The 22000-nt window shown below is 38.9% G+C and overlaps 1 protein-coding gene across 1 annotated transcript in view; it reads left to right on the forward strand.

Annotated features, from left to right (window-relative positions):
- Positions 1-22000, forward strand: part of LOC129241715 (carbonic anhydrase 3) — a 50089-nt gene that overhangs the window by 15236 nt on the left and 12853 nt on the right. The window lies entirely within an intron of this gene.

A 22000-nucleotide genomic window follows, 5' to 3' on the forward strand; every position in this document is an offset into this window, starting at 1 on the left:
TTCCTTGCGGTGATCTTCAAAAGTACTTGGAGATTCATCTAAAATCAATCGGCCAAGAGAAATTAGTTTTATTAATAGATAATCTTGTGCCTCATTGAAGGTTTGTTTTTTTCAAATTAACAATATGGCGACTTCAGGAAATATTTTTCAGATATTAGAGAAAGAAACCAGCAGATGACCACTTCGCGTACAGGACAATATCCTTTTCATGAAATTTTCCATAACCGAATTGCGAAGTGGCTGCCCTATGTCCCCGATAGCCTCATGAATTCAATCTTTCAGGTCTTTAATCGACCTTGGGCTGTTGGCGTAGACCTTCTCTTTCACGTGGTCCCAAAGGAAAAAGTCACAAGCCGTTAAATCACACGATCTCGGCCAATTGTGATCACCTGGTCACCGGAAACTTTTCCCGTAAAAGATCAATGGTTTTGTTGCTTGTGTGGCACGTAGCACCGTCTTGTTAAAAATAAGTGTTGCCCAGATCAATACCATCCGGCCATAAAAAATCATTAATCATCTCTCGATAGCGCAATCCATTCACCTGTAACACCTGTTATTGGAAACCCTTTAGGCATGTCTACCACCTTTAGGCGTGTCTACCTACTACCAAAAGATGGGTGTGCAAACACATGACTTCTGTAAAAGTTATCTAGATGAGGAGAAGGAAGAGAGGGCAACGCACCTACTGTGCCACAGTCCTAGTCTATCCATACCTAAGTTTACTATTCTAGGTAGACAATTTTTTAATGAATGGGAAGATCTCAGTTCTGCAGAAATCAGGGATATTCTAAAATGTTTGAAAAGCACACACCAGTGTTAGGAGAGAAAGGGGTAAGTTCCCCACCCGGCATCGCAATGGGCTATGAACCCCTGCCTCCCACAGTACAACCGCTTCAACCTAACCTAACCAAGTGCTGAGATGATCGCTAGGTTTGTTTCATAGTACATACGGCAGTACGAGTACGTATGTGGAATGCTTGCTTTTAGTTAAATTCTGCAAGTTAATTAGTGCAACGATAATTGTGTTACAAGAAAATCCATTTAAATTTAAAAATGTTCCTCTTTTCTCTTTTACTGATTTTTGTTGTAAAATATCCCTCAAAATTGGTAAATTTGCCGCAATCTGGCATCACTGCCGCTAAGTATATCGACAATTTGCAATACGCGCCAATTTTGGTATTGGACACACAAGCAAAAAAAAACAAAAAAAAAAACAAAAACAGGAATGAAGCCAACATTTGGAAAGGGTTATGCGCTTTTGCTTGCTCTGGGTTGCGTGTTGAGCAGGGTTTGCTGTTGTTGTGGTTAAAAATGTTTTACCCGAATGTTCGAAAAAAGTAAAAAAAAAGAAACGAATTGATTGCCATGGAGCAGTGGTATTAGTTTACACATGAATAGTCATATGACGACCTAAGTCTGTTAAAGGCCCATCCAACTACGCTACGATGCAAAGCTGAGCACGTCAAGCATTATTTCAGACTTATTTTATTACCTTAATACCATCATTTATGGCTAAGGTTTCATACGTTAAACAACTTAGTATCGCTTTCACTCCTTCATGACTGCACCCGTGCATACAGGTATTTTTCCCTTATTACGCAAACATACTATTTTTGCTATCAGGTATCCATATAAAACTGATGTAATACACACATAGGCATTGGAACTCGAATTGGCTTACGCGATTTTGACCGAGTTTAACAAAGCGCTCCAGTCGTTTCTTTCTCGTACTAACCGGCGCCACCTGATGCTTCCAAAGCAGAGGAGGCTTATTTTGATCCCCTTCCTCTACTACCACCAGCTGGTACCGCATTGAATACTTTCAGACCCGGAGCGTTTGTTTCCATTTAGTCGACATGACCGCGCCAACGTATCCGCTGGATCTTTATACACTGCGCTATGTCTATGTCGTCGTAAAGCTCATACAGCTCATCGTTCCATTGCCTGCGCCGTCACAAACGTGCAAAACTCCAAAAATCTTCAAGAGAATCTTTCTCTCAAACACTCCAAGCGACGTTTCATCGGATGTTGTCATCGCTTCTGCGCCATAATAATTTAAATTTTATAAGCAAACAAACAACTACATTAACAGTTTTTTTTAATTTTTGTATACCTTCTGAAAAATAAGAAAATATGCTGCTGTATGTAACTTGAGTCCTTCACTGTATATAAAGTAGTTTACCTGCAAATGACAAAACGTCGAAAATTATTAGTCTCCATAAAACGAACTAAAAAAACTTGGTAGAAAAACGCTATCATGATGGGCAAAAAAACTGCCATGAGAGAATAAAAAACCATTGTCTTGCTCGATTACTAAATAGGTAGGTAGGTTTGGCAGCCACATCGCACATATAGACAACGATGCCACTTAGACCACGGAATGGGTCCGTTGTGAGCCGCGGGGGCTTGGCTACATTTCTCTCTCCATATTAAACCATCCTGAGCTTTTGACAAAGCGTAAAAGGTTGTTAATACCTAAAGTGTATAGATTATCTATATTCGTTAAGAAGTAGGATTTTAAAAACCGGTTTCTGCTTCTGGCTAGAGCCGGGCATGTGCAAAAAAGATGTTGAATTGTTTCCAATTCCTCCTCATTTCTGCAGCTACGACAGAAATCATGCGTGTAAACGCCTAATCTCCTTGCTTGATTTCCTATGAGACAATGTCCTGTGAGGGCCCCTACTAAGGTCCTGATTTGAAGTCTACTCAGTTTTATATTACTCTTGGACAGACGTAAATTTAGCCTTGGCCATGTTTGCCTAGCAATTTCACAGGTGTTAACGCTAATCCATCTCTGATTTGTAGACCTGATTAATGCGTCCTTAATGAGAAGCTTACAAGTTGGGAGAGGTATCTCCATAAAATTACTTATGTCTGGCATACATGTACCTTCTTTTGCAAGTTGGTCTGCCCTACAGTTCCCTGGTATATCTCTGTGGACTGGGACCCAGCATAAGATTATACGATATTGTTTGGCCATCTCATTTAGAGATTGGCGACAACGTAAGACACTCCTTGATGTTGTTTGGAATGCATCCAGGGCTCGTAGCTTGGGAAGCTTGGCTGTCTTATAGAATGCAGATATCCATTGATGATATTCTGTTTATCTTTAACCATTTTAAGGCTTCATGAATAGCGTTTATTTCCGCTTGAAAAACGCTGCAGTGATCCGGTAATTAAAGGATTCACTAATGGAAAGCTCTTCGCAAAATAACCCTGATCCTACACCAGTGTCCATTTTGGATCCGTCCGTGTAGATCTTAACGGGTGTGTTGGCTGTTGGTTCTTCTTCAAGCCATTCCAGTCTAGAAGGGATTTTCATTAGGAAATCGAAGCAAAGAATGGGAGGGTGACAATCACAGTCACTGGGTATATCCGTGTAGGAGTCTAAAATGGTTGAATGTCCATGTGTGACAGTTCTCCATTGTGAGCTCGCTTTGAGCCTTAAAGCGGTGCAGGCCGCTAAGTATTTGCAAAAGAGATCTAAGGGTGGCAGATGTAGCATGATGTCCAAAGCCATGGATGGCGTGGTTTTCATGGCGCCACATATTGCTAGTTCCGCTGATCTCTGCACCTTATTCAATAAATTAGAATAGGTTTTTTTCTGCATAGCACACTACCAGACAACATTTCCATATAGAAGGTTAGGTCTGACGACAGCAGTGTAGAGCCAATGAGCAACCTTAGGTTTAATTCCCCAGGTCTTACCTAAAGCTCTCTTACAGGCATAAAAAGTTAGGTTCGCTTTCCTGGCTCTTTCTAAGGTGTTTGACTTCCAAGTCAGTTTCCTATCTATGTATAGTCCCAAGTACTTGGTTTCTTCCGAAATCACAAGAGCTTCCCCTTTGAGCATAATTGGACTTAGCTGAGGGATTCTGTGTTTCCTAGTGAACAATATGAGTTGTGTTTTGTCTGGGTTGACTCCTAGACCACACTTTCCTGCCCACCTAGAAAGTATATCTAGAGCATTTTGTATTAGGTCTCTTAATGCAGATACAAATTTACCAGAGACAGCAATAACAACATCATCGGCGTAAGCTATTACCTTACAGCCCACCGATTCCAGTATTAACAGAAGTTTATTTACAACTGCGTTCCATTAAAAAGGTGAGAGGACTCCACCTTGCGGTGTACCTCTACTTACCAATCTCCTGAGCACCGGTTCTCCTAGTTCCGCTTCAATGATTCTGCTATTTAGCATTTTGCAAATGAAGCCTACCAAGCCCGGTTCTACCCTAAGATCAGTGAGTGCTGCAGTAATTACTAAATAATTCACATACACGTCTCTATGGAATGCCAAAACAAATTTCGTGGCCTCAAAGCAAAGTAGTTAACCAAATTTTGTATGTATGTGCATAAATGCCTAGCTACGTACATATTTTCGTATATAAAGCCTGTACCAAATGTGCAATGACTTCAATATGCCCACTACAAAAATATTTCCATTGAAAAAACCTGCCGAAAAATTCCAAAAATCCGATTCGCACTAACTCGTAAATTGCACTGACATCAGCGGCATACAATTCACTCTTCTAGTTTATGTGAATGAATTGACTCCAGCAGGCGTCTGAAAATTGTCGATTTTCACACTAAAATGGAAACTCGACTGTGACTAACACATACATACATATGCATATGTAAGTACAAATTGGTTTACAATACAATTTAATTTCGCACTGATATGATATATTTGCATATCTGAATAGCGAGAATGAGGGTTAATTGGGAAGCAAAAAATATTATATTAAAAAAATATATATAAATTAAATAATCGTCTGCAAAAAAGCACATAAAATTGATTGGAATTAAGAGCTAATTATGAACGCAATAAAAAGGTTCAACAATTTCAGATAATTTTGTTGTTAATTTATTTCATAATAAGCTACGTCTGCGCTTTTTAGGGACGCACAATAGGGTGTTCCTCAAAAAGTCGAAGTACTGAATGCTCAATTCGACACTTCCGACAATTGTTATACTTGTATATTGAAAAAGAAAATAGAGGTTTGTAATTGCGCACTTCTGCCCAAGGGTATTATTGTTTTGTTCACATAACGGTTGTATGTAAAAGCATAAAGGAAGCGAGATAGATATAGACATATACAGCATATACATGCTCAAAAAGATGAGAGAGGAGGTTTGGCATTGTATGTACGTCCTTCTGTCACTGCGTAGGAGAACTCGAGCAAAAATTAATATTAGATTGAGAAAAAGATTTTTTTTCATTTTCTGCGTAGATGACTGTGCAGGGTTGCTAATATTCAGTCCAAGCAGATTTTTACCATGGAACAGTACACGCCACGCGAGCGCGCTCAAATTGTTTAAATTTACATTCAACAAAAGAAGTCAATTGTGAAAACTCAACGTGCGTATAAAAAATTAAATAATGTGAAAAGTGCGCCTTCTAAGAACACCATTAAACGTTTGTACGAAAGGTTTTCGACTGGTGATGCGACCAAAGCGATCGGATGAGAATATTGCTCTTGTACGGGCTAGTGTTGAGACGTCGCCAAGGACATCCCAAAATCGCCGTTCTCAGCAGTTGGGCATTGCTCGGACCACTTTACAACGAATTATCCGCATTGATTTGCATTTATTCCCGTATAAGATTGAAGAATGGGCCCAAAAAACACATGGGTCCGTCGAATATGGGCAACCCTGTAGAAAATTCGGCGCAATCCATTCATTCATAACACCTGTTATTGGAAAACCCTATACAAGGACGGGGATGATTAGGCTTTTGTACCTCATTGTTTTAATTTTTCGAGAGAGGGCTCTACTTCTCCATTGCCTGAGCCCAAAATAATACCTGTTGACAAGACTTATCTTTCCTTTAATCTCCCGGCTGACGTCGTTCTGGCTGTTTACACTGGTTCCTAATTAACCAAAGTCCTTCACCTTAGTATGACTTCTTCCATTAAATACCAGTTCATGAACCAACATTTTTACTGAGTAGTTAGAGAATGAATGAGGGGATATCTCCGTCGAAAATTTGGAGGAACCCACATACACATACTTTTACTACAGATTACAAGCGAAACTATTCCTAACCCCGGACAGAGGAAGTTCTGATAAGCTAATTTCACTTAGCAGAGTGGACTTATGACCTCTAACTGGTTACAGACCACTGTAGCCCGAGATATCACTTAAACAAAAGAGGTCTCTCGGACCATCATATGTTGATTTTGTAAAATGGACACTGAAAATTCAAAGCATATTTCTTTGTGAATGCCCTGCACTAGGCTACACCACCTTGGTGGTATTACCCATGCATTCATATAAATTATGCAACAATGAGAATGGAATCTGGGATTGTGCTAAAATATTTAAAAATCCTTAAAATATAGGGTAGGGTTCGAACAATAGATTTCTTGTAGTCGCAGTGCTCAGTAGCCTAATAATAATATTAATAATGCTGAGTAGCTAAATCCCTCCGATACTAAGATAGTTTTACAAACAACGAAATGCTCAGGAAAATATTACTGAGTAACGACTAACAAAGTATTGAGCTCAGTGTGAATACCCCTATTGTTTTTTATTAAATTATTTTTCTTCGTTGCTTTGCTTATTGAGGTTCTGTAAAAAGTACAAAAATAAAATACGCACATCGTACAATTTATTCAAATGCGAGTAATTTTTAAAATTGACTGTTTTAATACCTAATGGATATTTTTGGGAGCTTACAAAAAATGAACGCAAATCGTTAATTAGATATCAATTTGTTTATACATAAGTACATATATGTTTCCGTATTAGTTAAATGAAGTGAACTTTTTGTTCACGTAAACTAATAACTAAACTTAATTTCAAAAAAAAAGACAATTTACGCTTCAAGCAAAACAAAAAATCTAATTTGGGCTGGCTGTTCATTTTTGGAATCAAACACCTAACATTAAATAAGAGTTATAGTTTTTAGTATCAAAGGTACGGGCGGAATTTTACTTCTATGCAGTTAATTAAGTTAATTTATTAATTTTAAATGTAAGCTACTTAATATTGAAAAAAGTAAGCAAAATGGGCTGCGCCAGATGCGGAAGTCAAATTAATGAAAAATTTAAGCCAACCAGGAAAAACGATGAAAAGCAGAATTTAATAGCAAAATCAATGAAATATTCAAAGAAAAAGTGTTTAATGCAAATCCCAACATATCACAATTTAAAACTCGAACAAGAAAATGAAAAATTCTGGAAAGAGAAATTAAAAAACGTCCTATTTATAGCAATACAAAGCCCTTCAAGTCGGACAGTTCGTTGATAAGTTTACAGAATAAAACAAAAAAGCTTAAATTTGCAGGAAATCACCACTTCCATTGAAACTGGAAATATGTGCTATGGACAGATTAAATAAATATAAATATGTTTGAATCTGACTGTAAACAATAAGTTTGACCACCCACAAGTATAGCATATGATACCAGATGCACGAAATAAAAACAATAAAGCACGGTGGCAAATCAATAATGTTATGTGGATGCTCTTCGGAGGAAGGAGTAGTAGATCGAACATTTTGGATAAAGGATAAATTGTGTGTGGTGGACTATGTGAGATTATTAGATACAGTCATGCTTTCCTAGAAGAAAAGAAAAAAATCCCATATTCAAATGGCTTGGTACTCTATTTCTAGGGATAAATGTGAAAATTCACTGCATCGAAGACGTGAAGGCATAAAACAAGCGGAAAGGGCTACGAAATACTAAATTATTAGTTGGAGGAAGATGTTTGTAGCGTTTTACCGAAGACTTTTATTTACACAAAATACAATAATTGTATCTATAAATGAATCAATTATATATTCGCCGGTACTGTTTACAACATCTTCCCACCTCGCGACCAATTTGTTGATGCCGCTCCGCCAATAATCATCTGGTCTAGTATCAAAAAAGTTGTTGAGCCAGTTTTTAAGGACCTCTTTGTTATCGAAAGTAACGCCCTTCATATGGTTTGACAGGGAGTGGAAAAGATGGTAACGGGTCGGTGTAAGGACCGAAGAATATGGCGGATGCTGAAGAACCTAACATTCGTACTCTTGGAGTGCGGCTTTGATGACTTATGTAATATGGGGCCAGGCGATGTGAAGGAGTATGGTTTGACCATGTCGATCAGGTCTTTTCAGTCGAATAGCCTCATTCACGCGGTGTAGCTGGCAATGTAGAGCTCCGTGTTGACCGTGGCATTCTTTTCGAGAATTTCCCAGTGCACCAAGCCCTTCCAGTCCCACCAAACATATATCATGATCTTCTTTGGATGGAGACCCGGTTTGACTCTCGAATTTGCCGTATCTCCTGGAGTCACCCACTCCTTTCTTTGCTTTATATTGATGTATAGGCACTATTTCTTATTTCTTGTCAAGATGCGGTACAAAAAGCGCTATTTATGACTGCATGTTGCTCGGTGGCGGCGATATCCTGAGAAGCAATTACCAGGCGACTTTCTTTGTTTTTTTCGTTGAGCTCGTGAGGCACCCAGGCTCCCAATTTTTCGGTAAATCCCATTGAAAGAAGGTGATTGAGAATCATTTTGTGGTCGCAATTCATTTTTTGCCAATTCGCCAATTCTGCTTCAAAAATGATTTGAGACGTTCTTCATCGAATTCAGAGGCCTTCCGCTGCGGGACGTGTCATCGACGTCAAAGTCGCCATTTTTGAACTTTGTAAACCATTTTCGTACCATAGACTCACCTATGACACCTTCTTCATACACGTCGCAAATGTCTCGGGCAGCTTCTGCACCTTTTTGACCTCGATGAAAAGCAAAGAAGAGCAGGTGTCAAAAATGTTGATTTTTGCCTCCTGGGTATTCCATTTCTAAGCCTCGAAACTAAAAAAAATTAATTAAACCAAAAATAAAATTAACACAGTTTTATAAAGCAGAAAGAGTTCTATCGAATGAATACTCACCCTTTGCCAAACAGTAAACAAATCGGTGTAAGGTGAAAGAAAATATAAAAACGCTATGAACTTATTCACCTACTGAATACAAATGAAGGGCCCTACCGTTTTATGCGGCCTCTGAACGGCAGATCACGTTTATGAGCAAATCTTTCATAACAAAAATACACTCGGAGGTTTGCCATTGCCTGTCGAGGGGCGACCGTTATTAGATAAATCGTTTTTCTATCACTAGGTGTTTTGTGCCCGGGATTTCGAGCTTGTGCACTTCCGGTGGTCACACCTGCATAGTAGTCATACACCATTCGGTTACGGCGGTGTATGTAGTAGTTTGACATAGTTCACTTAGGTCCTTATCAAGATGCACGCGATTTACCAAAATTGGACGTAGCAGCGCTCGGTTTCCAAATTTTTTCTTTCCAGGTACTTTTTTTTTGGATTTATAAGTTTTTATCAAATTTAGCACTTTTACTATGTTTATGAACCGAAACGATTCATATTCTCAACATAGATAGGTCTGATGCAATTTGCTCTCCTTTTTTCTACATCTTTTACGATTTGAACATAGCCTTTTACGCAGACTGTGCAGTAGGCGCTAATGCTTTTTATTGGCACTATTATTTAATATTATTTTTCTTTCATATTTGCCCATGGTATTAAAAATGCAATATGTACTTTCCTCCCTGATAAATACAAATGATATGCTACCTGATGGCGGAATAAAGAAAAAATGTTGCTGTGAAAATGTGTATGCTCAATGCGAACAAAGTCTGTAAAAATTAGCGAATTTGAGCTGCTGGAACAAGCGAGCATAGAAGCAAACCGTTTAAGAATAAATTATTCACGTACATCAGAACCAGAAGACCAACACACTGTGAATATTCAAAGTAAACGAGCCACCCAATCAATGGTGTGCCTCTGCATAAATTATCACTCAAAATCGACGCGCTAATTATTCTCTTGCGGAAAATTAATCCACCTGTTTTACGTAATGTAATAAGACTTGTTGCGAATAAAATGATGCCAAATGTCTTCGCAGCAGTTTTTCTTCATAGACAGGCGAAAGGGGAAAATGTGCTCATTTCAATTGTACTCACCGCCAAGCCATTTGATTTCAAACGACTGCAGCTCCCCATTCATCTTATATTATTTATGACTATTAGCAAGTCTCAAGGTCAAGCACTGCAAGTGTGCGGATGAAATCTTAAAAAATCATAAGTGGGAAAACACAAAAATTGATTTATTTTTATTGAAGATGGAAAAGCAAAAATTCTTGCCTACCGTAAAGTAATTGCATAATAACCCAGTTATTCTTGGCTGCATAAAATGATACCTGTTTTCTATATTATTTTTCACTCAAGCTTAGTTTTCTTTTTCACTAAAGTATGGCCGTAGCCAAATGAATGGATTTGTGCGTGACTGTCATTTGGTTGCCTCGGGCTCGACACCCACAGCAGACGTAAAACATCAAATGATGGAAATAAAGGTTTTCTAATAGCGGCAGTCCCTTATTAGGCGATGGTAAGCCCCTGAGCAATTTTCTGCCTTAAAAAAGATTGTGATAAAAAACCATCAGAGGTTCGGAGGTGGAATAAAATTGTAGATGCCATTCATTTGTGGAACAGTTCAGGCACACCAGAAGGGTCCTGGCCAAACACCCAATGATTTTTAACTTCATGTTTTACATACACTCTGTCATAAAAATAACGTTAAGTATTGAGAGAAGTTTAGCTTTGCGTAAGAACACCCAGCGGAGTTCATTACTTAATTCTGCACACTATATGAAACGAGAGGAGTTTTATAAATTTTTACATTTTACAATTTAAATCTTTGCATTCATTCGTACATATTTTTAATCTTCATTAAGTGAAGTTGTTATTAAAAAGGTTAACTGCTCGAGGATTTGAATGAGTGCGAAGCTGATTGCTGTTTCGGTGACTGATTCTGCTGATTTCTTAGTAAATTGGCATAACATTTAGATCTCGGTGCAATGCTTCATTTCGTACAAACCATGACGCATTGGCACACATGCGTAACACCTTTGATTGGAATCTCTACAACATTTCCAGGTTAGGTTTTGAGGTCGAGCACCATTTTTCGACTCCGTACCCCCATATTGGCTTAAGAATTATTTTGTGTAAGATGACTTTATTGTCTAGTGTTGATTTTTAGCTTTAAAAATATATGCGATCGACACATGAGCCGCCTGTCTAGTGGAATACCGAAATATTTGGCATTATCTGACTGAGACATTAATCATGAAAGTAATCTGCATAGATTTAGTGTTGTTAACTTTTATACGCCAGATTTTCAACAGGAACTAACACTGTGGAAGTGCTCTTCTAAGTAGTAAGAAGCAATAGAGGCATGGCTACTTTTGGATATTATAACCGTATCATCGCCATAAATGGCTGTATATGTGCTCTTCGTTAAGGGTAGGTGGACTGTGAACAAAGTGTGCAAAACGGACCCTAGGACACTCCCTTGTAGTACATCTGCTTTAATTTCGTGGAGGTTGGTGGTTTCATGGCTTATTTTGACAAGAAAATCTGTCTACTATTCAGATTCGATTTTAGAAGCATATTGTAGTAATTATGCGGTATACTCATTTTAAGCTTGCATAGCACTCTTTCGTGCCATACCTTGTCAAAGGTTTGCGTAATATGTAAAAATACTACATTAGAGTATTCATTTTTTCGAGTGCTTCTCTGGCGAATTTGTCCACATTAACCTGCTCTATAGTGGAGTGATGTTTACGGACTCCAAAATTAGGTGTGTTGGAATAAGTTTTATTTGCTCAATTATCGGATTAAGTCTGTGTTATTCAGAAACAGCCTTTCAAACAATGCCTTTAGAAACAATGGGCAGCAGGCTTATTGGCCTATAGTTGGAAACAACGTTCGAAGGCTTCCCAGGCATTGGATAGCTAGCGCTGCACTACTTTCAGTTTGTATAATAATTTTATTGTTATGTAAACCTTTATAAAATAAATAAATAAATTTCAGCAACTTTCCACTGAATGGGAAAATACTCGTTTTGATGCTCACATTATATGTACGTTAAGTGATGTATTTGTAGCCACATGTGGCCAACTCTTTTAAAATCTTACTCGGTGCCTTTTTTGTTTTGGGATCTTTACTGATTGCGTATTTTACCTCTTTCCAAGTAATTCGTGGAATCGGGAAATCCATTTAAAATTGCATTGAGAAAAAATTTTCAACTTTATAGGCTTCTCTGCAATTTGACTCGGAAACGTTACAAAAGCTTTTGAAAGGTCTTTCGCAAACCCGATAGGTTTTTCCTTGTCAGTTTTTGCCCAGATTCCGTTATAGGTTTTAATTGGTGCAGTGTGAGATATTGGCTGTTACATTGCCTTCCACAGTGAATAGTGCATAGCTTGTGTAGCCATATACAAGAAGATATAAATATGTAGTAATGTATGGCCGCAAAAATCAGTACTGATTTGCTCGCTTTCTAGAAATAAGTTTCTCAGGAATTGTTTTTGCTGGGTCACCTTTGCAAGTCATTGGCATTTCATTTCGCTTTCATTGTAAATCAACTAGTTCATTTGGTATATGCATATTTATTGTACAATGAACTAAATTAACAGAATAACGCGAATTTTTTTCGTATCAAAACTAATGAACTATGCAAATATCATACAAATACCGACACCATTTATTTATCTACTTATTTGGATAGGAAAATTTCTAATATTTGTTAAATGAATTTGATTAAACATTCCCTGTGTCAGGTTGTTATCGTAGACAGACTTAAGTTATCTCGGATTTTCTCGCACACTGTCCCTAACGGCAACAATCTTCGTCAACGATCTTTCTCTGGCGTATGTGTGTGCACTGCTTCATCGTCTCAATTGTATGGAATGGATTAAATGAGGAATTGTCGATGCTGCCGCACTGCCACGACTACATGTTTGGCTTTCTTACCGTTATACAAAACGTGGGCGCAATTCACTCCCTCTGCATCCAAATAAATCGGTACTATTTTTCGACGCAGTTATAAAATTAAAATTTTTTTAAAACTTCCCCCGAAATATTTCGGAAAATATTAAGATTTAAAAGAGCTGGAGTTTTTATAAGTAAAATTTGTTTCTAAATTTTTTTCTAAAAACTCATTTAAATGGTAGAAGAGGTTACGATTAAAAGGTCTAAAAAAAACACAGGCATGAAAATTATGAGATTTTTGATGCTATATTTGAAAACGAGTTTAAGGGAAACTCGAATAACTCAACCAAATCTCGACCGATCTTAACTTTTAAGGTAACATTATATTTATTTGTTTATTCATTAATTCCAAACTGCAGTACAAGTATTTTAGAATATTTAAGATTAAAAAGTGTAGAACAGCTAAACTATAAAGTTAAAATTGAATTTTAACGAAATTAATAGTTACACATTTTTTTAAGTATTATAAAACTAAAATAACAAATATTTACGACGTACTATTTTGATTTGTTAAATAAAAAGTCATTTTTTACCTGTTTTGCCCAGAAAGGTTCGAATCCAAAAAGGTTGAGAGATAACTAAAGTCAGACAACGTCTAACGAGTGGCGCATTAGCACTTACTAAAGCCTACGCGAATCATAGTAAAATGACGAAAATTCCTCCAAGGAACATTAAACTGTGTTCTTTTTGGAAGAGCCGGGCAGTCGTTTGGCCATCAACGAGATCAAAAATAAATAACGCTGCCGTACTCTGTCACTTAATGGGGAAATACAAATCATTTGACGGTTTCTGGTCTGAGAATTTGAGTGATCATAGTGTGAAACGCACAAAAAGCTTTTGAACCTCCTCACTCGATTTACAGTCTCTGTCAGAAAAAAGCGAGCCGCGATTATTTATGAAGTATAATTTTTTTTACATGAAAATATTTACAAAACTACGAGTCGCAATTACTCAATAAGCCATGTAGTCTTCATCAGTGTCGAGTATAGCCTGGCATCTTCTTAATGCTTTGAACCAAGGGCTGGCGTCTGGGGACTGGGGAGGCCAGTCCAATACTGGGACGCCATTTTCTTGCTTTGTTGTTTCTCAATGTGCTTTTCTGAGAGTAGAGGTTTTGACGATGTGGGACGGTCGGGCATCTATTCCCTTTTTAGCAAGAACTGATTGTGCTTGGCGTAGTCACAAAAAAGGGTTCAGCTTAAAAAGTTGGGCGATCACTTTATCCTGCTTTTTTGTCGTCACTCGCTTCAAGCCGCGCTTGGAAAAGTCATCAAAATTTTTGTACACTTTATACCGCTGATTCCACATCACAAACTTTTTTGATTTTTTAATCACTTTTACAGCCGCGGCGTAAGTTAATTTCGGCTCTTTCGAATGCGTGCATAAAAATACCACCTCAAAACGCTTCGCGTACTTCTCACTCATTTTTGTTTGAGATGGATTGCCCATACTCTTTGAAATGATCCCACGGAAATAAGCAGGCAAGCACTCCTTTGGAACCCGCAAGACAATAGAAAAAAAGGGCGCCCTAGGAGCACTTGGAAAGGCCGCAGGGAAATCTTTCAAAGCAATCAAAGTCATCGTGAAGGATCGTGTCCGTTGAAAGCGTTTTGTAGAGGCACTATGTCCCAGGAGATATAATGAGGTATCGAAATAAATGCAGCATAATCTAATTTGAACCGAATAAATGCCGAATACCTTATTTCTTAAAAGTGTATGGGTCAGTGAAGTGCGATGAGTCGTCTTACAAAAGCGAGCAAACCAAATGAATTGGAAACGGCGTAATTTAAGTGCGTCATAAAATTGTGCCTTGAATCAAAGAAAAGCCCTTGAAACACATCAAACGAAGTATGATATGTTTAATTTATATGATAAGAGGTATTAAGGGTATTTTGCAGCTTAGAAAAAATAATTTTATGACATTTTCCAATATTAAGAAATAAACAATTCATAAGGCACCAGGAAAATAAATTATTCAACTCAATTTAGATCATCAGCAGTGAGAAGAAAACTATATATAATAGCCGCAAATTAGCAAAGGAAAATTCTAACAGATATTATTAATAAAAAAAAAACAAATAACAAAGCTCCTTAAATATTACCCTGAGGTAGCAATAAACTGTTTCGAAGAAACCCTATCGATAATTACTGGATGCACCTTTTTATTAAATAGGATTGAACGCCACTAATTGGCGCTCATAACCTTTATTGAGTGTTTGGCCGAGATCCTTCTCTTATTTGTGGTGTGTTTCTTGATATTGTTCCACGAATGGAAGGACCGACTCCGAACGGCAGATGGTTTTCTTTCGTTTTTTAAGAGGAACTTTTTCATGGCAGAAATATACTCGGAGGTTTGTCATTCAATGCATAGGGGCGCCCGCTATTAGAACAAACCTTTTTCGATTATTTGAATTTTCACACCCGGAGATTTGAGCCTGGGCACTAACGGCGACCGCTCATATACCTTCTTCTTCTTCTTCTTAATTGGCGCGATAACCGCTTACGCGATTTTGGCCGAGTTTAACAAAGCGCGCCAGTCGTTTCTTTCTCGTGCTAACCGGCGCCAATTGGACACACCAAGTGAAGCCAAGTCCTTCTCCACCTGATCTTTCCAACGCAGAGGAGGCCTTCCTCTTTCTCTACTACCACCAGCTGGTACCGCATCGAATACTTTCAAAGCCGGAGCGTTTGTATCCATTCGGACGACATGACCCAGCCAACGTAGCCGCTGGATCTTTATTCGCTGCGCTATGTCTATGTCGTCGTAAAGCTCATACAGCTCATCGTTCCATCGTCTACGATATTCGCCGTTGCCAACGTGCAAAGGTCCAAAAATCTTACGCAGAATCTTTCTCTCGAACACTCCAAGCGTCGCTTCATCGGATGTTGTCATCGTCCAAGCTTCTGCGCCATACGTCAGGACGGGCATGATGAGAGTCTTGTAGAGTGTTAGTTTTGTTCGTCGAGAGAGGACTTTACTGCTCAGTTGCCTACTTAGTCCGAAGTAGCACTTGTTGGCAAGAGAGATTCTACGTTGGATTTCAAGGCTGACATTGTTATCGGTGTTAATGCTGGTTCCTAAATAGACGAAGTCCTTTACAACCTCAAAATTATAACTGTCAACAGTGACGTGGGTGCCGATACGCGAGTGCGCCGACTGTTTGTTTGAAGACAGGAGGTACTTCGTTTTGTCCTCGTTCACCACCAGACCCATTCGCTTTGCCTCTTTATCCAGTTTGGAGAAGGCAGAACTAACAGCGCGGTTGTTAAGGCCAATGATGTCAATATCATCGGCATACGCCAACAATTGTACGCTCTTATAAAAAATTGTGCCTGAGCGATTAAGTTCTGCGGCTCGTACGATGCTCTCCAACATCAGGTTAAAGAAGTCACACGACAGCGAGTCACCCTGTCTGAAACCTCGTTTGGTATCAAACGGCTCGGAGAGGTCCTTCCCAATTCTGACGGCGCTGCTGGTGTTGAGCAACGTCATCTTACATAGCCGTATTAGTTTTGCGGGGATACCAAATTCAGACATCGCGGCATACAGGTAACTCCTTTCCGTACTGTCGAATGCAGCTTTGAAGTCGACGAAAAGGTGGTGTGTGTCGATTCTCCTTTCATGGGTCTTTTCCAAGATTTGGCGTATTGAGAATATTTGGTCGATGGTAGACTTTCCAGGTCTGAAGCCACACTGATAAGGTCCAATCAGTTGGTTGACGGTGGGCTTCAGCCTTTCACACAATACGCTCGCTAGAACCTTATAGGCGATATTTAGAAGACTAATCCCGCGGTAATTGGCACAAATTGCAGGATCGCCCTTCTTATGGATTGGGCAGAGCACACTTAAATTCCAATCGGCAGGCATGCTTTCATCCGACCATATTCTGCATAGGAGCTGATGCATGCACCTTACCAGCTCCTCGCCGCCATGTTTGAATAGCTCAGCCGGCAGTCCGTCGGCGCCCGCGGCTTTGTTGTTCTTTAGCCGTGATATTGCTATTCTCACCTCGTCATGGTCGGGTAACGGAACGACAATTCCGTCGTCAACGATTGGGGTATCGGGATCTTCACATTCTCTTTGACATGCGCAGTTGTCACTGTTTAATAGGTTCGAGAAGTGTTCCCTCCATAATCTAAGATTGCTCTGTACGTCAGTCACCAGTTCGCCGTCTTTGTTCTTACAGGAAAACGCCCCGGTCTTGAAACCTTCTGTAAGCCGCCGAACTTTCTGGTAGAATTTTCGGGCGTTGTTCCTGTTGGCCAGCATCTCAAGCTCTTCGCACTCACGTATTTCGGCCTCTCGTTTCTTCTTTCGGATAATACGTCTCTCTTCCTTTTTCAGCTCTCTGTAGCGATCCCACATGGCTCGCGTTGCGCCCGATCGCAGCGTGGCTCTATAAGCGGCATCTTTTCTTTCTGCGGCAGCATGACATTCCTCGTCGTACCAATTGTTTTTTCGGGCTCGCCGGAATCCGATTTCTTCTTCGGCGGCGGTACGTAGGGAACGAGAAATGTTGCTCCATTGCTCGCGCATGCCGATTTGTTGGGCAGTGCTTTCGGAGAGCAGGAGTGAGAGTCGAGTGGCGAATCTTCTGGCTGTCTGTTGTGATTGCAGCTTTTCGATGTCGAACATTCTTTGCGTAGGTAGATGTACGTTTTTTGCTGCACAGAGGCGTGTGCGCAGCTTGGCTGCAACAAGGTAATGATCCGAGTCGATGTTGGGTCCTCGGATCGTGCGTACATCTAATACACTAGAAGCGTGTCTTCCATCTATCACAACATGATCGATCTGGTTTCGCGTTTTTCGATCAGGAGACAGCCAGGTAGCTTGGTGTATCTTTTTATGCTGGAATCTGGTGCTGCAGACTACCATGTTTCGGGCCCCGGCGAAGTCGATCAGCCTCTGTCCGTTACCGGATGTTTCGTTGTGCAGGCTAAATTTTCCGACTGTGGGACCAAAAATTCCCTCCTTGCCCACCCTGGCGTTGAAGTCGCCAAGCACGACTTTTATGTCGTGGCGGGGGCAGCGCTCATAGGAACGTTCCAGGCGCTCATAGAAGGAATCTTTGGTCGCATCGTCCTTCTCTTCCGTCGGGGCGTGGGCGCAAATTAGCGATATGTTGAAAAAACGGGCTTTGATGCGGATTGTTGCGAGACGCTCGTCCACCGGAGTGAACGACAGTACTTGGCGACGAAGTCTCTCTCCCACAACAAATCCGACACCGAATTTGCGCTCCTTTACATGGCAGCTGTAGTAGACGTCGCAAGGTCCTATGGTTTTCTTACCTTGCCCCGTCCATCGCATCTCTTGGATGGCAGTGATGTCAGCCTTTACTCTCACGAGGACATCAACCAGCCGGGCAGAGGCACCTTCCCCATTAAGGGATCGGACATTCCAGGTGCATGCCCTCAAATCATAATCCTTAGTTCGTTTGCAGGGGTCGTCATCAGTATAGGGTCTCATCCGAGGCTTTTTTACACTCATATACCTTAGACCTTCTATTTATGATTCTTGCCCGCTCTCACTTGGCGCCCACCTAAGGTAACATTTTAACGATATTTTTCATTTCACACAAGTCACAACTTTTTCCGCAGTTGTCAGCCGCTAATGTTCCGTTGACAAAATTTTTTAACATTTTTATTTTTCGTTAAAATATCTCAATTTATATCCAAGTTATTCATTTCAGAGGTAGCCGGACAGACATAAGCCAAAATTTCCGTTACAGGAGAAATGGGCGTGGTTACTGTCAGTTTCATAGTCTCAAAATTTAACCAATTTGGTAGCAGTTTGAGAGAAATATATGTACTTTTACTAGTTGTTACTGTTGTTAGACTGCAACATAACAGCAGCTCACAAATTTTTTATCAATTTTTCTTGAGGGTAGGTAACGAACCATTAACTTTCTTCCTGTATATCAGACACAAACACACACGTCCGCGGCTACCGGTTTGTCTAATGCGGACTAATAAACGATTCGAGTTGTTGATTGACTGTCTGACGGAAAGTGATAACTGAAACGTTAATGATGCACGTAGCGAAATGGAATGTGGTGTTGTTGTATGTGTACCATTACATGCATACATATTTAAATACTTCTCATTCGATATGCAGAATAATATTAGGGCAGTTTACAAATACGTGGAAGCGGTCTGTACCATCGTGGCTTTTGGAGGTATTGCATACATTTGGTTAATGTTTTTTTTGTTTTTGTTATTTATTAAATCTATGGTACAAAGTATCCTATAGACTAACGAATAGTAGCATAAAATGCTTATTGAGTAAATGAATTTAAAACACTTACGAAATCACAACTGGGTAAAGATGAACCAACCGACTGGCCTGCATATAGGTGGGTAAATGTAGCAGTCTGTCTCTAAACCAACTCACTTAGACCATTGTCGACCCATTGTGATACCACAGTAGCAGTTAATCTGCTACTCCTCGTTAAACCATTTTGTTTTAAGTGCAAACTCATTTATCTGGTTGGCACTTAAGGTTATCAGTATCATTCAAGAACGATAAGCCCAAATATCTAAATCAAGTGGCACGCCACGCGGGGCAGTAAGAGAAAATATGTCCGACAGATTCTCAGACTCAGACCTCCTTCTCATTCTTGCAGCTTCTGCAATAGTCGAAATATGTCAATCTTAGAGCATGTCGACGTAGTAGACATTTTTCCTTGATCGATTAAGTAGAACCTGATGTCCCATTTTGGCAACATTTGTTTTTTTTTTTTTTTTTTTTGTGTAACATTACATGTCAGACTATCAACCCATCTCGTATTGCGGAAGAGGTTTTCTGTAGCCTATTAAATGTAATGTGAAAACATTTTTTGATGTTCATAGAGAGCCGTCACTTTTCACACTATAAATGAAGCTGGTGCAAGTTACATTGTAGCTTGCCTGCATCTACCGCATCCCTGAGTGTCAAAATTTTAAATTATCGGTGTAAAGGAAATAGTATGAAAAAGAAAAATAATTGTTTCATAATAATCATCATGGCAATTACTGCTCGGAGTGAGCCAATGCTCCCTTTAAAATCTCTCTTTACACGTCTCGATTCATTTGATCGCTTGGCATTTATGCACCGTAGGTCTTCTTGGATATCATCAATCTGTCTTCTTGGGGGTCTTACGCGTTTTGTACTGCCCATCATATAAGAGGTGAAATATTTTTCGTTATCCTGTTGTCGTCCGTTCTGAGTAGATGCCGAAACCATCGTAACCTCTGCGTCTCAGCAAAGCGCACAAGATAGTTGCTTAATAATTTGATAAAAAGTACAAAAAAGAGAGGACATAAAATGCTTTGCTATGTTAATTTGCCAATGTCATAATATCAGGCCTTTTCCATTTAGTTGTGAGCCCTAGTGTTTAAATGGGAAAGAAAAAAAAGCAATATAAATTAAATTTGTCCAGCTTATAATTAATTAGAAGCATCTAAGTCAGCTTATCGAGCTCAATGTCACAGATAATCTACCCAGTATACAACTTTAATTAAAGCATATAATTATTATTAGCAGATGATTGCATACATTGTAAGTATGTCTGTATAAATATGTAGATCCATATAAATATGTATATGAATAAATTTATTTGTTATACAAGATCTAGTTATAATTAATCCTTCCATTCTAAGACTTGTTGCATGACAAGTTAAATGCCATTAAACCATTCACTTATATGCACTTACAGAAACTAATTAAACTTGCAACTAATAACGCCAATAACACACCTCTCGTTTTCTACAAAACTCTGTAGTATTCTACAAGGCTGACGTATCTTGAAATAATTTACCCATAAATCACTATTAATATGAATGTGGAACATTTTCATAAGATTTGAGAGCACGAAATCCTCTTATATTAGGTTTTCTACCTAATCCACCTCCACAAAATTATTATGAAGGCACCACAGATTGACAAGTTTTAACTATTCTCTCTTAAATTTCAATTATATATATACTTTTAATAATATAGTAGAGTTTCCATCTATAACAAAGGCCAAATAATCCAAGTCGTAAACTTTATACAAAATTTGTAAAAATTCGTCAAATTTTTATCAAAATTCGACAAATTTTTATCAAAATTTCAAAATTTTTAAACACAATTATTTACAAAATTTGGGTATGCAGTTTCGCATTTGCTCCATCCAAAAAAATCTCTTGCATTGGTTCCAAAACGTCACCTGAGTTTCACCTTATCACTGGAGAAATGCTAAAACAGCTCCCACCAAGTCTTTATGCATAATGTTCATCAACGACGAGCGTGAGAGGTGCAATTGTTGCGCACGACGACGAGTTGAGGTGGATAGCTCTTTAACCACACTATCGCGAAAAGCGAACGCGTTGCTGGATTGTGTATCTTTCCATAGTTCAAATTCAGCTAGTCTAAAATTGAAAACTGTTAAACGAAATGCAGAAAAAAACTTGACATTTAGGTGTGGTTTACATTTAAGATCGGCCCTTAAAATATAACCACCCTTTACTTTAGTTTTAGGGACATTAATTTTTGAATAAACTTTTCTTTCCAAAATTTAGTTTTAATAAAAATGTATCTAAACGCTACAAGAACACAAATTTTAAATTTCAAACAGTATGGCATTTATGCCTTAAATCCACTAATGCAAAAGTTTTTATTTAAATATTCTATTTTTCACACATTTTATATGGTAATGAAGTATAGTGCGCCGATTAAAATTCTCTAGAATAATTACGCTCTGATAATCGCATGCAAGTGAGCCTTTGCATGTCTGTTGGAAATTTCCTTTCTTCGTGTTTCTTTTTTATTTAAATGCAAGCGCGCGCACAGTTAATATAATTAACACAATTATTGCAACATCGACACGCAGAGTGCACAACAAATTACCCTCATTTGATTTAGGTGCGATGTGTCACGAATTGACATTTCATCGCTGTACAAATTCTCTCCATTGATAGTAATTTCAATATTTATTTATGTTGACACGTATGTTACAGCTGCTGTATGGTAGCAGTAAGCAGCACAGTAAGATGCTCAACAGATTGTTGTTCTTGTAGCAGTATAAACTTTCCCCATACATATACGGGTAATGCTGCTGAAGTGACAGTCCTTGGGTGGATATAAATCTGAGTCGTTCCGGTTACGTAGAACCGACTGTCGTGGGAACGCTGC

The sequence above is a fragment of the Anastrepha obliqua genome, chromosome 3 (assembly GCF_027943255.1).
Source record: "Anastrepha obliqua isolate idAnaObli1 chromosome 3, idAnaObli1_1.0, whole genome shotgun sequence".
In the NCBI taxonomy this organism is placed as follows: domain Eukaryota; kingdom Metazoa; phylum Arthropoda; class Insecta; order Diptera; family Tephritidae; genus Anastrepha; species Anastrepha obliqua.